Genomic DNA, 15640 nt, shown 5'->3' with positions numbered 1-15640 from the left:
TGAATATTTTCTTTCTGTAATCAAAAAAAAAAAAAAGAAAAGGAATGAAAAAGAAAGAAAATAAAGAAAGAAAACTGAATAGATGGACCAGCTAACAGACTGAAATATGACTCAAATTACATCATTTTTGCCTAGAAGTCAAACTATGAAGCACTTTATAGTCTATAAACTAAGCAGGCAGTGAGACTTGTGTTCTTGAAGAGCGAGGTTGGCCCAGTTGGGCGGGGCTTAGTGTAATGGCTCTGTTCTCCACTAGATGGAGCTTCTACCCAACTGGGGTGGATTGTTAATGGTGCTTGTCTGTGTTTATGTACATGCATGGGAGAGGTGAAAATGGTGTCTCCCAGCTACCCAGTCTCTAGTATTGGAACTCCGTTTTCCCAGATCAGCAATCACGCACCCATCCTTCCTCTTCAGCTTCTGTCCACTCCCTGCTTCCACACTGTCCGGGACCATGCCCCAGGCAGCACCTCCCTCCTGAGTTCTGTCTCAGATGCATCTTGCTTCCCTGTCCCCCCACTTCTGAGGGACTGTGGCTTTGACCCTCTGCAGAGGGTCTCACTGAGCAATGGCAAGGTGCCGGCAACACCCAGGAGCGCAATTGGGACCATGCTGCTGCCGATGCCCAGAAAACTGCAGCCTGGTGCCAGCCCGCCCCAGAAAAAGTTCACAAGACAGTGTAGCAGCAGGGCCTCAGGGATTATGGAATATCACAACACACATCTGGCACCCTTTACCCCCAATGACTTTGTTCCAGCACCAGCTAATGTGGCCATTCTCTGGGGTCTGCTGGGCCCAGGTGGCATCAGAGCCTCTAGCAAATGTTCTTCCAGCAGTGGAACCACTTCTCCCCGTGTGGCCCAGGAAACTCCCAGACCCCACTCTGTTCCTGGGGAATTGCCCTTCCCACCAGAGCACTGCCAGGTATCAAGCTGCAGAGTTGCAGACTCTGTGCTTCCCCTGTTTACAGTCTTAATGGAATTTAAACCCTCTCCTTTCTCCTTTCTCCCTTTTTAGTTAAGTCCCTGCAGCTACTTGCAATTTTCCACTTTCTCTCCAGGTGCTTTTGGGGAGGGGTGATTTTCCCATATTCTCCCTCCCCCCACCATGTGTCCATCCTCTCTCTGCATGAAAAAGCAGCTCTCTGCCCTCCATGGCTTCTCTCTCCCCAAGTTCACCTGTCCACACCGCGTACCTGCTGAATTTTGTGTTTCAGGTTGTGCAGATTGTTGTGTTAATCTTCCAATCAGTTTTCTAAGTGTGCAGGATGGTTTAGTGTTGGTCTGGCTGTATTTCATGGATGCGAGACACAAAAAACTTCATGTTGTTCTACCATCTTGACTCCTCTCCCATTAGATTCAACAAAAACTGACCATCAACAAGGCATATCTTACTCAAATTCACAAAATACTCAGGAAAGGAGAGAATCATGAAAGCAGCAAGGGAAAAAAAAGTCCTTAACCTACAAGGGAAGACAGATTAGGTTTGCAGCAGACCTATCCACAGAAACTTGGCAGGCCAGAAAGGAGTGGCAGGATATATTCAATGTGCTGAATCAGAAAAATATGCAGCCAAGAATTCTTTATCCAGCAAGGCTGTCATTGAAAATAGGAGAGATAAAAAGTTTCCCAGACAAACAAAAATTAAAGGAGTTTGTGACCACTAAACCAGCCCTGCAAGAAATTTTAAGGGGGACTCTCTAAGGGGAGAAAAAATTGAATAAATTAAATAAATAAATAAATAAATAAATACCAAAAGCAGCAAAGACTAGAAAGGACCAGAGAACACCACCAGAAATTCCAACTCTACAGGAAACATAATGGCAATAAATTCGTATCTTTCAGTACTCACTCTAAATGTCAATGGACTAAACACTCCAGTGAAACCAATCTACTTTCTAACCAGGAGCATTAAGAGATAATAAATTTCCCACTGAGGCTTGCTCTTACAGCATCCTACACACCTGGATCTCTCTTTTTGAAATCAATTAACTAAGGGGAGCCTGGGTGGCTCAGTCAGTTAAGTGTCCGACTTCAGCTCAGGTCATTATCTCATGGGTTGTGGGTTTAAGCCCCATGTGGGGCTCTGTGCTGAGAGCTGAGAGCTCCAAGCCTGGAGCCTGCTTCGATTCTGTGTCTCCCTCTCTCTCTTCCCCTCCCCTGCTCACACTCTGTCTCTCTCTCTCTCTCAAAAATAAACTTTAAAAAAATTTTAAAAATTAAATCAATCAACTCACACTCTATTTTAATTATTTAAACATTTTTCAGAGATTTTTTTCAAATTTCCTATTGTAAACTGTTTCCATTTTCTTACCATGTTGTTAGAAAACATATTCTATGACTGATATTATGTTACTTTGAGATTCTTGTTCTATAGACCACTATATGCTCTAGCCTGGTGAATGGTGAAATGTTCCATGTATACTAATAGAATATATATTCTGTAGTTGTTGGGGATACTGTTATATAATATCTACTAGATGAAATTGTGTGATAGTGTTATTCCATTTGTCTCTGCTACTGATTTTGTCTAAATCTTTGTCAATTACTGAGACTTTACTACTGTGAATTTGTCTGTTTCTCTATCTTTAGTTGTATCAAATTTTGTTTCATGAGTATGACACCTGACTGGTTAGGTGCATTCACAGACTTAGGATTCTTATACCTTCTTAGTACATTGTTTATTTTATTTTCATAACATGTCACTTTAATTCTGGTAATACTCTACATTGAAGTCCACATTGTCTGATATTAATTTAGCTAGTTCAGTTTTCTCATGCTTATTATTTCAAGGCTTATAATTTTTTACCCATTTTCTTCCAAGTTATCTGCACCTTTAAATTTAAAGTTTTTTCTTTAAAAAAAATAATGTTTATTTATTTTTGAGAGAGAGAGAGAGAGAGAGAGAGATAGAAAGTGGGGGAGGGGTAGAGAGAGAAAGAGAGACAGAGAGAGTCACAGAATATGAAGCAGGCTCCAGGCTCCAAGCTCTGAGTTCTCAGCTCTCAGCACAGAGCCCCGTGTGGGGCTCAAACCCACAAATTGTGAGATCATGACCTGAGCTGAAGTTGGATGCTCAACCAGCTCAGCCACCTAGGCACCCCTAAAGTTTGTTCTTTTGATCACCATACAATTAAGTATTATTTTAATTCAATCTCACATTCTCTCCTATTTAAATTTAATATGGTTATTAATATATCATGGACATAATTGTCACATTTTTGTGTTCATATGTGTGTGTATGTGTATACATATATATACGTATACATATATGTATATATGTATATATATATATACATATATGTATATATATATATATATACATACACACATCATTTGTTTTTATTTATCTTTTGATACTTGGTTTCTTGTTGTTCTTGTTGTTGATAGGGGATGTATTTCTAAGGTGGTTTAGAATTTTTTTAGCTGTTTGACTATGATTTCCTAGGTATGTTTCTTTATCCTGATTAGCTGAAATATTTGTATTTCCATTCAGTTTTTATATTTAGTGTGAGAATTTTTATCTATCTTTAAAATTTTCCCATTCCTTCTCTTCTCAGCTGTTTTTTGTTCCAATAATACATTTTTTAGACTATATGATTTTAGGTCACTAGGACTCTATTATTTCAGTTCTTTTCTTCTCTGTTTTTATTGCATGTTTAATGTTCATGTATTTTTCAAATTTTCCAATTTTTGTATTTTTAATCTGCCATTAAATCCTGTTGTTGAAATCTGCAATTTATGTATTTCATTTTTAGGTTTAGAATTTCCATTTTTTCATTTTTCCAGTTTTCATTTTTCTGCTAATAGTAGCCACATTTTTATTTATTATATTTATCTTTTCTTATTCATTTAGTGAACAGATATTTAAATTTCTTTACAGTTCGTTTCCATAAATTCATAAATCTGAATTATTTTGGAATATATTTCTATTGACTACTAATGGGATACTTTTTTTATCTCTTTGCAAGTCTAAACTTTTTTTTATCATATACTGGACATTGTAGATGTTATGTTGTTTTTTTTCTGAAAAATATTAATTTTTTCTAGCTTGCAGTAACATTGCTGGACTAAAAATTTAAACTCTCTCACCCTAAAGTGAGAAGCAAGTAAAATTTTCATTCTTTCAGTATTCTAATTATTGTGGTTTTTGGTAAAAACTTTGATATTATCTCACATATGCAAAATTAAGAATGTCATCCAATAAATTAAGCTGAGCAAATATTCAAATAGCTACATTGTTTCCATTTTATCTATTCTGAATGTCCACATTCTGCTATAACTCCTTAAGCAAATAACATTGTGACTTTCTGCTTGAGTCCATAGTCCTACCCTGTGCCAAATGTAAAATGTCTCCAGATGAAAAGTCTTATAGAAGAGAATTTTACCCTGTAAAGTTCAAGTTTTTTGCAGGATATGGTAACCTGACTAACATAATTTAACATAAATATTACTGAAAGATATAAAACTTTACATATTGATAATAGAAAATATGCCTTCTTCTCAAACATAAAACATTCCAATGAGTAATCAAATATTTGATCAAAGAAAGCATCAGTAATTTCCAAAATTAGAAATATTACAAACAATAATCTCATCACAGTAAGAGGAGTAAAATAGAAATTAGTAACAAAATCTAAAACCTAAAGTTCCTTCTTTCTTAAAAATAAAAATAAAATAAACATCTTATTTTGTAAAAAAATCTTTCATTTTAGAATTCTTAACTAAAAGGAAAAAAGAAGCCAATATTACAGAATTTGTAAAATATAATGGCCTATAATCATACACTGCCTTCTGTTATTTTTTTCTATTTCATCAAGATGTTTTTTACTTCTCGGTTAAAATGTAAAAATTTGAGGGCATGGAAATTAGATGCCATTGTTCTGAAATTCCTTCTGTTACTTGCATTCATTCTACATTGGGCAAGTATTTAATAAACATCAGAGAGTGTGTGTTACATTTAAAGAAATATCTTCAGGGGGGCGCCTGGGTGGCGCAGTCGGTTAAGCGTCCGACTTCAGCCAGGTCACGATCTCGCGGTCCGTGAGTTCGAGCCCCGCGTCAGGCTCTGGGCTGATGGCTCAGAGCCTGGAGCCTGCTTCCGATTCTGTATCTCCCTCTCTCTCTGCCCCTCCCCCATTCATGCTCTGTCTCTCTCTGTCCCAAAAATAAATAAACGTTGAAAAAAAAAATTAAAAAAAAAAAGAAAAAAAAAAGAAATATCTTCAGGGAACTATTGACAACTAACAATTCACAAGCTCTTAATCACTAACTGATAGCTAAGACATTGCTTCTTCTCAAAGATGACATTTTATCTTAAGGGCATTACTTTTCATTTCTTCAACCCCCACTGTAAGTCTGCACATCAAAATCTAACAAGTTTTTTTTTTCTTAATATTCCTGTTTCCTAATATGAGGAACACTAACATAAATTATCTGCACAACCTCTATTGTAGTTTATATCCTAGTCCATTTTCTTTTCTTTTTTTTTTTCTGAACAACTATTAATCTGCATGTTGTTTTTTATTTTTAAATTACTATAATATCAAATCGATACCTTACCTTTATTTTACAAAAAAAAAAAAAAGAAATTGAAATGAAATGTTTTATAGTAAATGAATAATCTGGAACTTTAACCAAGGTTTTGGATGATAGTCTCAGTGCTGTTTTTTGACACAAGGCTTCAGTACTTGGTGAGGTAAACTTCCTGGTCTGAACACATTTGTTCCCCACTATTATGACAAATAAAAAGATACATTTCAATAATAGTAATTTATTTTTACTAAATAGTCATTTACAATGTCAAGAATTCTCAAGGAAGTCAGAGTTGGAGGAGCAACTGTGATTTTAAAATTGGTAAAAGGTTGGGGGCCTGGGTGGCTCTGTTAGCAAAGTATCCAACTCTTGATTTTGGCTCAGGTCTTGATCTCACAGTGTGTGAGTTTACTCCTATTGGGGCTCTGTGCCATCAGCACAGAGCCTGCTTGGGACTCTCGTTCTTTGCACGTCCCCTGCTTGTACTCTGGCTCTAAAATAAATAGATAAACATTTCTTAAAAATTGGTAACAGGTTTATACAGGACATGACCCTGATATCTTACTTTCAAAAATTAGTCATTCTCACTAACAGATTATGTACTGCACACATGTTAAAACTTTGAAATCAAATGAGAACTAATTTTTTCTCTCACATGTCTTCACAGATATATTTTTAACATTAAAATAATTAATTCCAATATTCCTAATAATTAGAATTATTCTCCTATATTATTGCTTCCATGTGAATAATTTAGAATATGAGTCCTTAAATAACACATTCAATTACATATCTATTTCCAGTGATCTTACCTTTATATAAGAGAAGCAATAATAGTTATGTCAAAAATTCCCATTTATGCTGTCATGAACAAAATGAATTTGTTTTTGTTGAGATTGATTATCTCTAATATTGTGTATGCTTTACTCACTCAAACATTACTTTGGCAATCAAAATCAGAATAATATCTGTAGACAGCTGCTATTACAAAAAATGGGGGAAGGTAAACCAGATGGAAAGGCAGAGGATTACAAAAATCCTTGAGGGCTTCTCAGCTGACTTCTTTTTCATTAAATGGTGACTGGTAATAATTTCTGTTTTGGAGCAATTATTCAAATTGAACAACACAATGCAACTTGTTTGTATATTTACACTGCATTTTTACTTCTAATAGGTAGTTTATCTCTTTAACTTTAGTGATCTAACTGATATATCAACTGCAATCAGTTCCACTAGAAGCAACTGAAAGTGATATTGAATGACAGTCACATAAAACTACAGGCCTGCTGAATACCATTCATATTCAGTTCACAAAAAGTCTGCTTCAACTGCTGTAAGTGTTTCCTAGTAAGAGGCCCTAACAAGTATCTAGAACATACTTGTTTATCTACTCCCTTCATGTGAGACTAAAGAGGCACAGATAGATGAAGGAAACTATATTGGGTGTCAATTACCAAGTAAGTGGGAAACTTGGACACTCAATTTTCTTTTATTACACTTATATACTGACTCTTCTTAGAAAGGCTCATCACAGAACAGTAAGTCTAACCCCTATATGATATCTAGGGAACTTTCATGATAAAATAGCTAAAGATTTCTAGCATAAAAATGACAATGAGACAATAAAACACACACAGAACACTGAGAATAAATAAACATAATGTAACCAATTCCTTTAAAAAGGCATACTTTGAAATCAAGGAAAAGAGCCTCATGACAAGCATAGGGCAAAGAGGTTTAGAGGAAAAACAAATAATAATAGTAATAATAATAATAATAAAGAAGGAAAATTCAAAGAATGAAAACAGAACAGATGGCAAAACAAAAGAGAGAAAGCCAAGACTATTGCAAGGAAAGGAAACAAATCCCAAAAGCAGATTCAAGTAAGTGTGCACAGCAGGAAACAAAGAGCAAAGTATAACATGAGAAGAACTTCAGTTAAAAATAGTGGAATTGCTGTATTTTATACTTGGCTCTTTTAAGCCGATTTTGTAAATGATGGAATATTGTTAAATTTAGTTTAATGAGAAAATCCCTTGAAATTTATGAAGAAATGTGTCAACAGGAATGCAAATATAATTGACTTGCTTAAATATGTTAACACAAAAACAAATATATCTAAGAGTAAACCTAAATCTAGGATGGGATCATTTCCCCCTCTAACGGGAGTTCAATTATAGTCAGAGACAAACTTTATTCCTTCATCATCCATGGGAGAAACAAGTTTCTACAAAGAGTGATGCAAGTGGAATAGTGGCAGAAATTTCACCAGCCATCGCATATTTATTACAGGTAAAGTTGATACAAACTTTTTAAAAAATAATTCAATTACTACTAGTTTGGTTATTTAAGAAATGAGAGCATGAGCTTGTAAAAAACATCCTATGGAGAAACAATGAAAAGTGGTACTTGAAATAAGAAGATAAAGTGAAACCAAATCTTTTTCATAATGTAATATTTGAAAATCAATCACCACAAAAATTTAGTATATATTGGCATGGTAGAAAGTAATAAAAATGAGATAAGGAAGGCATACTCATTCAATTCTGAGAGTAGGCATCAAGAAGTCAGCATGATCAATTGAAAGTTACTTACTTTCACTAATCACTCAAATTAAAATGTCAGAAAAAAGTATTACCATATAATATTTATTATAAATACTATGATTTGAAATACCAAATAAATTTTGGATCTACCTATCAGTTAACCAAGTTGGAATAGACAAAAGTCACACAATTGAAAAGAAAATAGGGTAGCCAAATTACTCTTTCACTTAATTTTGGACTATAAATTGCTAAAGGAATGAGAGTTTTAAAATGTGTATATATATTAATTTGTTTTATGCATATAAAGATGCTTGTATTCATTTTCTCTTGTTATATAGCATATTTCCACAAATGAGAAATTTAGGTACAACATAACTGGGTTCTCTGCTCAGGATTTCAAAAGGCTGAAAACAAGGTATAATCTGGAGGTCTGATTAAGGAAGAATCAGTTTTCAACCTCACTGAGATTGCTAAAATAATTCAGTTTCTTGAGTTTGTGGGACTGAGAATTATAGCCAGTGGATTTCCTGTCATGGTTCTCCACAACAGGAAATTTTGCTTTTTCAAGTTCAATAAGAAAGAGTCTTCTGCTGCTTTAATACTCTTTTAAGAACTCACCTGATTAACTCAAATGAACTGGCTTGGAACATTAATTCCATCTCCAGAATATATTGATCTTTGTTATGTAGGTCATCATGAGAGTCATAATCTATCATATCCACATGTCATGCCTGTGCACACCCAAGGAGAAGGGACCATCCAAGGGTATGGCTCATCAGGAATCATCTTAGAATCCTGACTATCACAATGTTTTATTTTTTTTTTCACACAAAATCAAGTTAAATCAATCTAATAACAAAGCCTTATTAGATTACTTTAAGAAATTGCAGAAAATGTAGTGGCTAAAGCAAAAACAAACTTACTTTCTTACTGTTCTGGAGCTCAGAGATTTGAAAATATTTTAACTCAATGGGTTAAAATCAAGGTGTTGGCAGTGCTACTATCCTTCCTGGGAGCACTAAAGGTCAATCAGTTTTCTTGCTTTTTCCACTTTCTATAGGCTGCTTGCATTTCATTACTTATACCTACCCTCCTTCCAATTTTCACTACCAGTAATGGCCAGTTGAGTCTTTCTCTCATTGCATAACACTATCTCTGTCTCTTCTGCTTCCCTTTTGCACTTTTAAGGGCCCTATGATTAGAGCGAAATCACCTCGATAATCTAGGATAATAAGCTCTCCTTCCCAGAGTCAGCTGATTAAAAACTTCAATTCCATCTTCAACCTGATTCCTCCTTGCCATGTAACATAACATATTCAGAGTTTCTGTGATTGGGATATGGGTATCTTGAGTTTATTTAACATTTGAGTTCTGATGCAGTATTTTTTTTATAGGGGTAAGAAGTAAACAACTGATATTTTAACAAATTTTTAAAGTCTGAGTTAGGCTAGAGTGACAAATTAGTATCCCTGGGAGTTTCAAATAGAAGGGGAATCTGTTCCACTCATTGGCTTTTTTCCACAAGCTGCCAAAGATGCTCACAAAAAAGGATAGAGAAAAGTCAGAGGACCTTGGAGAGACAATTTTTAGGGTTTTCTAAGGCTTACCAAGATCTGAGGATAGAGCTAGAATAACTATAGAGGTCCATGTATGGTCTAGGTTCTTCACGAATGAAAAATAAGAATGAAACCTGCTGGTGCCCTAAACCCTTCTCTGGTAATAAGCAAATGTATTTCTTGCTATAGAAGGAACAAGCAACATTTTTGTATCCCAGATCAGACCCTGCTCTCATAGGAGGTGAAGATCAACTGCTACTGGAGAGAAGAAATAAAAGCTACCCATATCCCTATTCCCTAACTTGACACTAGGCAAAGGTTGGCTGTCACCCTAACACAATCTGTAATGGTTGGGGACCAGGGGCAGGAAAGCTTTTCATGGTCAGGATCCTGCAGTGATTCAAAACAGAGACATGCTTCTCCAGAGGATGGGCGGCCAGAAATTGGTTGGCCACGGGAACACACTGGTACAAGCCAGAGTTCCACTGCTACAGGGTGAGGGACAGAGGATTCATCTGTCCTTAGATCCTGCCCTAGGATAGAGGCAGAGGTAGCAGCAAGAGTGCTGAGAAAGACTTCTGGATATAGGTTGACAGGACTTGCTCATGACAGACTGGAAAAGGACAGTTATGAAATGTAATGAATAATATATGATATAATACAAAATATAAAATATATAATGAATAATATATGATAATATAATTCATAATAATATAATGAATAATAGGAATACAACAGTGAGATTGTAATTACACCTACATCCTGCACCCAAATTCACAATGTTTGTCTTCCACCTCCAGTTAAATACATTCAGCATTCACCACCAGTCTTTTTGTTGAATTTTTTATTTTTTTAGCTTTTGCTTAGCTTGGTTCTTCTAGAAGGTTCACACAAAAAAATTCTTCTTTTATTTGTACATTCAAAACCGCTTTTCTGTTATCTCTGTTTAGTGTAGGAATGTATGAAATCCTTGGATCACTTCTTTTTTTTTTCTCCTGAATATTTAAGGGAAATTGTTCCACTGTCTTCTACCTTTGGCAATTATTCTGAAAAAATCTAAGACCAGTTATAATTCTTTTAAGCTTTTGGAAATAAATAGTATTCTTGCTTGCAGCACAAGGAATTTTATATATTTTTTGCAACCAATTAATTTTATGCCATATGATGTAGGATTGATTCTTCTGCATCTGTATACACTCAAGAGTTTCGTATTTCCTTTTTCCTTTTCTTTTTCTTTTCTTTTCTTTTTTTCTTATTTTTTCTGTTTCTTTCTTTCTTTCTTTCTTTCTTTCTTTCTTTGTAATTACATCTCTATATACTTACACTGTTTCTTACTTTTACTCTCAGTTTTCTCTGGGTACTCCAATTGCACAAAGATAAAGTACTGGAGTTTCTGATGGCGTTGGAATGGTCATGAGAGCATGTGTACTCATTTCTAGAGTTGTACATATTTTAGAAATTTACTTTTGGGATGCCTGGGTGGCTCAGTCATTTAACCTACCAACTTCGGCTCATGTCATGATCTTACGGTTCGTGAGTTTGAGCCCCACATCCAGCTCTGTGCTGACAGCTGGGAGCCTGGAGGCTGCTTCAGATTCTATGTGTTTCTCTCTCTGTCTGCTTCTCCCCCACTTGTGTTCTCTCTGTCTCTTAAAACTAAATAAACATTAAAAAAAAATTTTAGGGGCACCTGGGTGGCTCAGTCGGTTGAGCCTCCGACTTCAGTCAGGTCATGATCTCCCAGTCTGTGAGTTCGAGCCCCCGGTGGGGCTCTGTGCTGACAGCTTGGAGCCTGGAGCCTGCTTCTGATTCTATGTCTCCTCTCTCTCTGCCCCTCCCCCGTTCATTCTCTCTCTCTCTCTCTCTCTCTCTCAAAAATAAATAAACATTTTTTGAAAATTTAAAGAACTTCACTTTTAACTAATTATTTTCCAGGTCTTTATGTTCCCAGTGAAACCTAATGCTAACTAATGTTGTTTAGATCATGAGGTGTTTTGTTTTGTTTTGTTTTGGTAAATATTCATCATAACTGACAGTGATATTTTACAAGATGATCAGTTTGAATGAAAATCTTGCACGAATTTGCCAAAAATTGTTTCAGGAGAGATTTAACTATTCTTATGATCCCAGATTCTATGTGTATGATTAACCTGATTTAAAATCTGAAAATAGGGAAAACACTAAACCATTATCTTATTTTTGTAAACAGAATAGTCTAATTCCCTCTACTACCGTAGTCAGAATGTTTCTACGAGATTCCTCATCTAGTCTCACCTTATCTTGTTTTCAGTAGAGAACCAAGTTCACTCCCAGTACCAGTATATGCATCTTTTTTGTTTGTTTTTTTTGTTTTCCCATGGGTGCAAACAAGGGGTTTAAAAAAGGTATATGGTAGACTTGGCTCCTTATTCTGAGAAAGTGTGTTTTTCATATTCCATCTGAACATTTGAGTCATAGTACATTTTAGCCAGGGTTCTATAACTTTTCTTCCTCAAGACATAAGTGCCTTTCTCCCAGCTGTGATGTCTTGGGTTTAACTAGTACTTCTTTATATCAAAAGCTGAGTGATTTGAATATTTATATTTTTTATTACCTTATAAATTACTTCCAGAAACAAAAGAGAGAACTGCTGATTTTTTTTCAATATATGAAGTTTATTGTCAAATTGGTTTCCATACAACACCCAGTACTCATCCCAAAAGGTGCCTTCGTCAATACCCAAACCCACCCTCCCCACCCTCCCACCCCCCATCAACCCTCAGTTTGTTCTCAGTTTTTAAAGACTCATGCTTTGGCTCTCTTCCACTCTAACTTCTTTTTTTTTTCCTTCCCCTCCCCCATGGGTTTCTGTTAAGTTTCTCAGGATCCACATAAGAGTGAAAACATATGTTATCTGTCTTTCTCTGTATGGCTTATTTCACTTAGCTTAACACTCTCCAGTTCCATCCATGTTGCTACAAAGGGCCATATTTCATTCCTTCTCATTGCCACGTAGTACTCCATTGTGTATATAAACCACAATTTATTTATCCATTCATCCGTTGATGGACATTTAGGCTCTTTCCATAATTTGGCTATTGTTGAGAGTGCGGCTACGAACATTGGGGTACAAGTGCCCCTATGCATCAGTACTCCTGTAACCCTTGGGTAAATTCCTAGCAGTGCTATTGCTGGGTCATAGGGTAGATCTATTTTTAATTTTTTGAGGAACCTCCACACTGTTTTCCAGAGTGGCTGCACCAATTTGCACTCCCACCAACAGTGCAAGAGGGTTCCCGTTTCTCCACATCCTCGCCAGCATCTATAGTCTCCTGATTTGTTCATTTTGGCCACTCTGACTGGTGTGAGGTGATATCTGAGTGTGGTTTTGATTTGTATTTCCCTGATGAGGGAGAACTGCTGATTTTTGCAGTCTCATTCAAAATTATAAACTGAAAACTGCCTTAATTTTAATTTAGGGCCAAGGAAATTTATCATAGTAAACTAGACTGCACTTTAATTATGATTTTATAAAAGTATTTAAAATATAATTGCCAGACTACTGTAACATAAACTAATTCAATTATTTGCAAATAGTATGTTTGTTCTGTATATTGTTACCTTTTGCAAGTTATACGAAGGAATCTAGAAGCTCCATGCTGACTTACAAAACCTGGATATAGACGAGAAAAGCTAATTAAACTTGTCAGACTTTTTTTCCCCGAAGAAATTCCATTCAAAGACGTGCCCCATCAAAATAAATTCAGGTCATATAGCCCTCCTCTGCTCTTGGCTGATGCACAAACATGTACCTTAATTTGATTAAAACCTATCTATACTTTAAGCTTGAGGTCATTTTGTTCTTTTCTTTCTTCCTTTCTTTTTTCTTTTAAGATTTCATTTAAAAAAAAATCTCTACACCCAATGTGGTGTTTGAACTCATGACCCCGAGTTGAGGAGTTGTACACTCCACTGAGTCAGTCAGGTGCTCCTGACCCATTTATTTTCATATTTCTCCTAATATTCCATATCACTTGAACCTAACTCATTCTAATGCCCAAAGTTCTGACAATTTTGTTCATACAAATCTGAATTTGATTAATAATGTTTTAAGACATCTTCTCTATGACACACTCTTGACCAAGAATTTGAGGATCTTATTACACTGAGTGACACTCGTTGTATTAACCCCCACTCCAAGCATTCTGAGAGTCCTTTCCTTTAAGAGAAATGTGAAGGTACTTATAATAGTGAAAAGATGTCATATATTTGATATTATGATAATAAGTATCCTCTCTAGCATTGGATATTTTACATAAGTAACTGTATCTATCTGTTTTCATTGTAGGAAAATAAATAAGAAGACATATTAATTCAACAACTGTATTGATTATATCCTATGTGTAATTCACTGTGTTCTGAATTTAGGGTATACTAGAGAGTAACAACTGTCCTCTCTCCTCATAAAATGTATTATTTGGTAAGGAAAATAAACATTTAGCAAATCTTTAAATAAATATACATTTTAGTTGTGGAAAATATAAAGAGACAATACTATAAGAGGGCATTAACATTTAGATTTGAACTAACACAAAAGGTAGAAAAATATTACTGAAAAAGCAATAATTCAGCGAGAATCATAAAAATTGTTAGATACTAGTTAGGATAAGAAAGGGTACAAAAGGGAAAAACATGCATTTTCTTACCCATCTGTCCATACTTCTTTTTAAAGCCATGGACTTAACATTGCTATAAAGCAATACAATACACAGGGGCACGTATGTGGCTCAGTCCGTTAAGCATCCAACTTCACCTCAGATCATGATATTGTGATTCGTGATTTTGAGTGCCACGTTGGGCCCTGTACTGACGGCTCAGAGCCTGGAGCCTGCTTGGGATTCTGTGTCTCCCTCTCTCTGACCCTCCCAGCTTTCACTCTTTCTCTGTCTCTCTCAAAAATAAATAAATGTTAAAAAAAAATTAAAAAAACACAATAGAATACACAATATTGATTGACTGATATTACATTGAAATAAAAAATATTAAACAATAATTTGTAACTTGGAACACAGTCCTTAGGTCATTAGCTTTCAATGATGATAAAATCTACAACTAATCAATGATTACAATAATTACTCATTTTTATTCTCAGAAACATGATTCCAAAAAAGAGATGTTGTAATTAAACATATAATAGAATAGACTACTTCTAGCACTATTTTTCTACAAAAGTTTTGCTTTTGTTCTAAGATATCTGTTTATCTTGTCTTTGCCGAAAGCTGATCAAGTGGTTCACTGGGCGGACATGGAAAGCTTCCAGGAGTATGATCCAGTAATGACATGTGAAACTTCCTTGTCTGGGGTTACAAAACAATAATATTGTAAAGACTATGGCAGATTTAATACTTTATTTTCTATTCTTAGTCTGTAGTGGTGCACTCTTTTGTATACTTTTTTAAGGAGGGAGCACTTCAAGCATTTATTCAGTAATTTATTTTATATGTCACTCTTTGTTAAAGATTGTAATTTTATATTTTAGATTGTGTCATGTGTAGTTTTCAGGTTATTTTTTATGCTCCAGCAAACAGCCATTGATAATCTCTCTCTCTCTCTCTCTCTCTCTCTCCCTGTCTCTCTGTGTCTCATCTATCATCTATCTATCTATCATCTATTATTATCTATCTCTATCTTTCTATCTTCTAATTATACAAAAACTTATTTTCTTTAACTTCACTAAAGCATTTTGAAGCATAGAGGTGGATTAAAATGAAAAGAGTTATAAAATACAAAATGCAACAAAGTGTTATACACTGTTAGTTTAATAAAAATATTTCCATACAAAAAAATAATAGTCATTTGAGTATATATAGAATTTATACCTGTGAATGTTTAGCATGTTTATATTTTAGGCATATATATATATGAAAGTAAGTCACAGTATGGGAAGATAGTCAGCATATATTATTAGGTCAATTAAACCTTATATCAGTTAAATAATTGCATTCACAAAAATAATGAAAAAAAA

The sequence above is a fragment of the Lynx canadensis genome, chromosome D1, assembly GCF_007474595.2.
Source record: "Lynx canadensis isolate LIC74 chromosome D1, mLynCan4.pri.v2, whole genome shotgun sequence".
Lineage (NCBI taxonomy): Eukaryota > Metazoa > Chordata > Mammalia > Carnivora > Felidae > Lynx > Lynx canadensis.
Note: the sequence above shows the minus strand (reverse complement) of the source record.